Source organism: Xiphophorus maculatus, chromosome 11 (genome assembly GCF_002775205.1).
Source record: "Xiphophorus maculatus strain JP 163 A chromosome 11, X_maculatus-5.0-male, whole genome shotgun sequence".
NCBI classification, from domain to species: Eukaryota; Metazoa; Chordata; class Actinopteri; order Cyprinodontiformes; family Poeciliidae; genus Xiphophorus; species Xiphophorus maculatus.
The window spans coordinates 958712-966938 of record NC_036453.1 but is presented as its reverse complement, the minus strand read 5'-3'; positions in this window follow the sequence as shown (position 1 = coordinate 966938).

The following is an 8227-nucleotide window of genomic DNA, read 5'->3' as shown; positions in this document are numbered from 1 at the left end:
ACATCAAGGTGAAATATAGTTACAGTATGTCATTTATTCTCACTGACATAAACCTGCACAACCTGGAAGGAGGGTCTGTGCATTAAAGACCTTATTATTCTTATGGACTTTTGGTATTATTACTATCAGCATTTTAGAATAGAATAGAATAGAATAGAATAGAATAGAATAGAATTCAACTTTATTGTCATTGCACTGTCACAAGTACAAGCAAAGAGATGTAGTTAGCTCTTTCAAAAAACCTCATCTTCATTTCTTTTTAAACGTTATAACAAGGTTCAAAAGCACAACATTAAAATTGTCTTGTGTAACAATTTTAATGTTACCCAATCATAACTATTATAACTGTTTGGATAGAGATTAATTCTTCAAATAGTTACTGATATCACACTGCATTATTAAAATGCAAACTGTTCATACTTCCAACTGCTTTTCACTTGTAGAAAAGGCTTTATCTCCTTATGTAATAGATGCACAAATATCTACTACAAGACAAATTGGAACACAATTTAGAATGAATGTATATGAATGATTTGGAATCAGTTTGTATGACTGGTTTAAACTGATTTATTTTGTGAAGTGCGTTGAGATGGCAGTTGTTTTGAATTGGTGCTAAATAAAGAAAATGAATTAAACTGAACTGAACGACAAGTGTTAAATTTTTATTTAACCAACGATTTACAATCTGGGCTGTGCAGTGGTGCAGTTGGTAGCACTGTTGCCTTGCAGCAAGAATGTCCTGGGTTCGATTCCCAGGTTAATTGGTCTCTCTAAATTCTCCCTAGGTGTGAGTGTGCATGGTTATCTGTCCCGTCTGTCTCTGTGTTGCCCTGCAACAGACTGGCAACCTGTTCAGGGTGTACCCTGCCTCTCGTCTGGACCGTTAGCTGGAGAGGCACCAGCACCTCCCGACATCACTATGGACAAGGGTGTTAGAAAATGAATGGATGGATGGATGGATGGATGGATGGATGGATGGATGGATGGATGGATGGATGGATGGATGGATGGATGGATGGATGGATGGATGGATGGATTTACAATCTGCAAACTAAGAACGTTTTTCAAAATTATTTGAAAAGAAAAAAGTTTGTCATGTTTTTTCCTGCAAACATCACAGAGGGTGAAAACCTGCTAACCCTTCAATTCTAGGCTGACATTCTTTTACTGTTGAGTTTTTACAGGTGCTAAAATAACCAAGATCTCTGTCCAGACTTAAGTATGTGAGAGTGATCAGCAACTGACAAAAATAACAGAAGACCATGCATGCAAAACTGTGACAGAGGTACAGAATCACAGCAGCTTCTCCCACTGGGCTATTAGAGCCTCACTTTCCTTTGCACAGCTGCAATTTCACCACTCACATACCGACGCACCTCTTCTCCCTCAACCCCTAAATATCACCTCCACTCTGCTCCTTTAATCACCTCCCTCTGCATTCCTTTTGTAGCTAACAGCAGTTTTTCATGCACAGCAAAACTGGGGAAACATCTTTCAAAACAAAAGTGAAGCAATCCATGCAAGCTGTAACTGCACCCACATGCAAGGAACGCAGAGTGGGTGAAAACCAGAGTCACTTTTAAAAGCAGGTGTCAAATGACAAAAATTAAACTTTTTCTTCTTGTTAACTTACATGCTGTTTCCAGCATGAAAAAGCTAATTGGGATTAAATGTTATACAGTGTTGAGAATGTGTTTAACCCACTGCTCTTTTCTTTCATTTTTTGCTCGTCTGTTACACTCTGTCAAACTCAACAGGATGTCTAAGGCCAGATTTTACCAGCCTGACTTGGTAGTATGCTTCACATCGTTGACTGCTTCTGATCACAAACTGATGGTCTTCTGTTCCCCTACAAGACCTTCTGCCAAAGAGCATTCTATTCTTGCTCAGTGAAGGCAGATATTTTTTTTCTGCACTCCCTTCTTCCCCATTGTTGGCCTTCTTTTTGCTCAATGTCCTGTGCTATTGTTTTTGGAGCTTCTCTTTCAAATTCTCCAAACTGCAAAGCGTGGATCTCGTCAGCTGATCTCTCAACACAATTGATTAAGTTTTCTCGACAAGAAGATCGGGCACAGGAAAGCGAGAGACAGAGAGAGAAAGATAGAGAGAGAGAGAAACACAGTGGCACATGGGACTAGGAAATAAATCCTAAAAACACTAAAGAATGAGTAGAGATAGTTAAACGAAGGCACGAGAAATAACTAGACACTAACTAATGACATGAATGGGTCATGCGTTGAAGTATAGTAAAAGAGAAACAAAGCTGATCTAAAGAAAGAGACTAAGGAACTCAGAATGAATAAATCAAAATCCATAACAACTAACAACCCGGGATCCTAACCGTCTGCCCATTTTGTCGGTTGAGGATATTGAATATTTGTTCATATTTGGATTTTTGTTAACGTAATTTCTACTCTTCGGAGTTGGCGGTTACCTGGTATATGAGGGAATTTGGAAGGTGTTGGCTGCTGTTTTGGCCCTTATCACGTTGCCTGGCCAGTGTGATGGATTAGGAAGTGGTAAACGCTCAGACTAATATGTTATGCAACAAGAGCCGCTATATTTTTTTTAATATGAGATGGGCCTCTGTGTTCTTTTGGGTCAACAGTAGTTTTGCATTTGGAACTTCATGTAAGCTTAGCATTTCATGAAGTTAATATATTATCTCCCACCACCCATAAGGTATTAATTTTTATATTCATGATATTAAAGTTAATATTATGAATACTAATTTTAATTTTAGAGAGAGGTAATATGTTTTTTCCAGGCTCATTGAGGCATTTTGTAGCACATTCGAGTGACTTGTAAGCTTCAGTTGTTAAAAAATATACTGTGTATATACTGTATGAAACACAACTTAATAGAAATTTGACTTTGCAAATTTGATTGCTTGAAATGGGCCTCTGTCTCTTTAAGAAGCTCCTGGTTTTTCTGACACTACCTTCAGCACTTCATCACACCAATTCCTCTCCATTACGCCACTGAAAATCCTTCATAGGAGTGCTAATGGGATGAGCTCAGCAGATGTACAGTTTTACCAGGATTTTTGCTCATTGCTGCTGCTGCTAGTCTGGAGGAGCTGAGGGGAGAAGTCATGGGAGAGGGGCGCTCTGTGAGGTGGAAGCTCAGCTGGGGACTGAAGCTCCAAGGAGGAGCGTTGTGGAGAAAGGCAGTGGTTTGTGAGAGCAGGTGTTTAGGCTCCACTGAATGGTTGGGGCCTAAACCTGGATTTCAGAGTCAAGGGTTCCTCAGACATTCATGAAAGAATCAAAGCAACAGTCCAGGTATGTTTTTAATGAAAAAATAACATTGTATCATGATATAAAGCTAAAAAGCCTAAATTTTACAATCCCCCATTTCCCCCAAAAACACCTTCCATTTCCACAGAGGTGTGTATATATATATTTTTTTTTTATCTATTCCAAACTGGTGTTGTGTACATGCGGGCAGATAACACCTGAGTATGCTTAATTCACTTTCATCAGAGAAAACCCTAAATGTTTTCTAACACCTCAGTTGATAGGGAAGGTCACTTCAAAGGGGAGGGAGAGAGAGAGGGGCCTGCAGGGGCCTGCAGGGGTCTGGGGCCGACAAATGCACGTTGTAAAACTTAACAAGGTGTGAACACCCTGTTTGTGCCCTGGGTCTGCAGGACAGCTTGGAGAATTTTCAGTGCCTTAAAGAACACTGCAAAAAGTGCATGTTGTGTTTGGCCTAATCTGCACCGCACCAATCAGGACTGAAGGTGTGATTAAGAGTCAGATTTCAGCCAATCTGCATGCAGAGGGCCAGTTTACATCAGTATGTCAAGGCTGGTTTCTACATAATGTAAGAGCTTATCCCTGAAATTGAACTTTTCTTAATTTTAATATTGTTGTTATTATTCTCTTTTTTAAAATAAACTTGTTAAATTGCACTCTAATGTGTTGTATTTATATTGCTTGCATCTGGAGGGACTACAGATGAAAACTAGCCTCTGTCATATTATGTGCATTGCTCCTTTTTAAATTACAAAATAACAATCATATTTAATATTTTCATTCATGAAAGAATGCAGTTACAATGCAACAGTACCAATATCTTGGCAACATTGCAAAAATGTAAATGTAAATGCAACGTTAACAAACAGGTCAGTTCACACTTTGTTCTAATTTTCTGTTTAACAGAAAAACAAATATGTGAAAAGCAGAAATAAGTGACAAAAGTAAAACACTAGTGAGATAATGACCTATTGAGAAATAGCAATGCTTATAAAGAGAGTTAAAGTTATTCAAATCAGAAAAGTTGAATTTCAAAAGGAATTCTTTTTGACTCTATAGCAGTGTGTCTGACAGAGTAGCAGAAAATAATTTCTTTAAGATAAGTTTAAAGCTCTCATTTAGTGGTTCTTGGTTTCTTTTCACACAGTAGAAGATAAAATAATCAGTTGGTCAATTCTTTGAAAGACATTGCATGACTGATATACAGGAAGGCATCAATAGTGAAACAGGAAGTGGAAAAAGTGCTTGAGTTCACATAACCATAAAATAGGAAACATTCTAATCATTACAGTTTCATTTCAGAGATCACCATGGTGACCGTTTCTCAGGGGAACACCTCATTGGTTGAAAATTCAGGGTGTTAAATGGATTTAAATCATTTAACATATCAGAAAAATTTTATATGTTGGAAAAAGTAAATTTTCTGTCTTAATTCAGAAAGTAAAAGTCATTTATAGATTCTTCACACAAAGTGAAATATTTCAAGTCATTTTGATGAATTTAGCTTATAGAGAATGAAAAGCCACAATTCAGTGTTTCAGAAAATAAAGTTATTACATAAGCTCAATAAAAAATGATATTTTAAACAACAATGTTTGGCTTCTGGAGAGTATGTTCCTCCACATGAATTTTGCATCAGTGTGACGTGGCACAGAGCCAATCAACCTCGGGTTCTGTTGTGGTGAAATGCAAGCCCAGCTTGCTTTGATACGTCATCTGCCCTGTTGTGTTTGGTGTCTCTCCTCTGCGTGAATTTAATCCCATGGGCTGCCTATGGGGTTAAAAGTCAGAGGAGTTTGTTAACCAATAAGGTACAGTAACACAATGATCATTGGACCAGCTTTTGGTACCATTGTCAGTGTGGTTCAGAACCAAGTCCAGATGGAAATCAAATCAGGCTCTCCATCCAGCAGAGGGAAACAGGAAGTGTTCTGACACCTCCTGCAAGAAGCTGCACTGACTGTGGAGTTCAGAAAACCCATTTGACCAGAACCAGCAGAGGACATGGGAACCCAAACCATCACTGACTGTAGAAACGTCACACTGGACTTCAAGCAAAATTTCTGAAAAACTTAAACCATTAAAAATGAGAATTTGTTCTGGGATTGTAGGCCATGCAGTTGAAAAACGTTATCAATTTTCCTGTTATCAATTGCTCATAATAGTGAGCAATATCTATAATAACTTGTACAATGCTCTGAACCAGAAATATGGGTTCCACAATAAATAAGATTATACTGAGAAATACATTTGCACATCACTTATTCCTAAAACTGAACATGGAACATTAATCTTTGTTTTCTCTGGAATTGATTCTCTGGAATAGCATCAGCTGCTCATCTTGGGATGTGTACTCTTTGATTCTGTCCAAACAACACTGTTGTAATGCAAGACCGTGTTCAGACATAAAGAATATTGTGTCCCATATTTTTGTCTTTTGCACTGACTCCAGCCTTAGTTCCTGGAGAGGTTGTGTGTTTGAGTCTATGAATCTGAAGAGTGAGAGGACGGAGCGAGGAGAGTGGACAGGCAGGTGAAGTCCTGAGGATGCTGTGGACAACATGGAGGTGGCTGGATGTGAAGCGCTTCTTTCTTGAGAGGTTTGCAGATGGAAGATCTTGGCTTGAGTACAGAGAAAGCAGAGATAAGTTCAACTCAAGAAAAGAATTCACTGGAAGGATGAAACCAGGATGCTGGAGGCTCCATGAAGGCTACCAGGATGTTAAAGATTGTGATGAAGTTTCATCTGTGATTTTGAATTTCATCATTTCTGTGACAAATTTCTTTCGTCACAGAAAGAATTTTATCCTGCAGCTCATCATAACCTCAGCAGCTGGATGAGGGAATCAGCTGCAGGTGTGCAGGCTTCACAGTTTCCGGATGGCCCTTTGCAGAGATCCTCTCTGGAAGTGAGACTCACCCTCAAACCAAAACTCACTCACACACTGTTCTGACACAGTTCACTTGTTGTGAAGCTTCTCTAAATTCTTGAATGAATTTTACTTGACAGTTCTTGCAAGGCTGTGGTTTTCCTCTTTGCTGGTGCACCTTTTCCTGCCACACAGTTTATAGAATACTAGAGAAGATTCTAGAAGGTTTTCAAGGTTTTCGTTATCTGTAATCCATAACCATCAAACTACAGGATATAAAGGCTCAAAATATTTCAATATGTAATTACTATGTAAAATTTTCTACATGAGTTTTGCTTTCTACACTGAGTGAATAAATATATTGATTTTTTCCTGATACTCAAATGAGTCAAGCTGTTTTTGTGTAATTTTCAAGTTTAAGCTAGAAAACAAATAGGATGCCCATTTCTAATGGAATCTGTTTTTTTGGTGTTTGGATTCAGGTGTTTACAGATTTACTATCTTGGGCTGCTGGTGCCAGTGAAAATATCTTCTAATACTTAGTACTGGCTGCTTTTCAGTCGCGTTGTTATTATATATGCAACAACTTTGCTGTCACTGTGATTTCTCAGTTCCCTGTTTTGCCAAGAACACAAAGTCTTGTTGCTTTGTATTCTTTTTTCTTAGTCTAGGGTGTCATCTTGGATTCTCTTGGCCTCCTTTATGTCCAACAGGTGAGATGTACTGTCAACTTCAGGTCCAGTAGGAGAGTTGATTTTAGTTTTAGATACATGTGGTGAATTAGAGGAGATGAATGGCATGCTGACATTCTTAGATTTTTTTTTTACAGTGTGGGAAGGAGCGAGCGTTTGGAAAACAAACATCAGGCGGTTAATTGGGCAGCTTCAGCCTGGACACTTCTGATTTATCTTTGTAGAATTATGTTGCTGACCTCTTAACCACTTTGCCATTTGTGTATTAACCCCCCACTCCTCCCACCCAACCAAAGTTCTGTTCAGGCAATCACCAGTGCCACCTAGACACTAGCAGCCACACAGGCTGCAGTGTTGGATCCTGTGTGATCTGAAAGCAATTTTTCATTTTGCTCATATAAAACTGTTCAGGTCTGCTAACTTATTTAAACAAAGAGTGAAAGTTGACTAAAACAGTTATAAAGTATAGTGTTTCTGTATTGTACGGACATCCAATACATTTTAGCTTGTGGGGATGAAAGTTGCAATTCACTCAGTGAATTAGGCCTCAGAGTTTTTCTTGGACATTAATTTTAAGGAGATTTTATTGATATTTCAAACTCTTATCAGTCTCAGCCCTCCCTGTTTGTCAGACAGGCGTCAGTCCTACAGTTCAGCTCTAGACTAAGAACTAACACATACAGTGAATCCTAAAAGTATTCGCAGTACTTCACTATTTCCACATTGTGTTACAGTCTTATTCCAAATACTCAAGTATCCAATGTGGAAAAATTGTTTCTACAATTTTTGTAATTTATTTATGTTTTTTTAAGTAATCATTGTGTTAATTCATCGAGGATTAACACAACGAGGAATTGTGTTAATCCTCATTGGCTCCTTGTTATTTTCTTCTGCTGTGTTACCATTGAGTTAAGCATCTTTCTTATTTTGCTCCTCAGGTATTGAGCAGCTTTCATGAAAACATGAAAATTTGCCTAAACTTTAGGGCAGATGTAAGCATGTAATTCCACATTCATTCAGCTGCAACACAACTACAGATTTTTTTCAACGTTCTAGTTGCCAAGTCGAAGCAGCATGGCATGGTTTTCAGTTAAGACTGGGTGGGAAAACACCTGACTTGATTACTGAACAACTAAACAGACTTGGTTTGGTGTACCTCAAACAGCACCATGTTGGACGTCAACACAAAATCCTGCTCTAAACTGTCTCAGAAAGCAGGCCTCCCTCACGGTGCCCACAGCGTTTTTTAACATCTAGCCATTTCTTCTGAAAAGAACTCTTTTTGGTCTTTCGGGGAAAGTTTTGATGACTAGTCAATAGCATGCACACAACCTGGTTGTGAAAGCAGGTCTCGGGGTGGAAAGAGGAAGCACAATGTGCAAAGAATGAGTCAAAAAGCCACGGA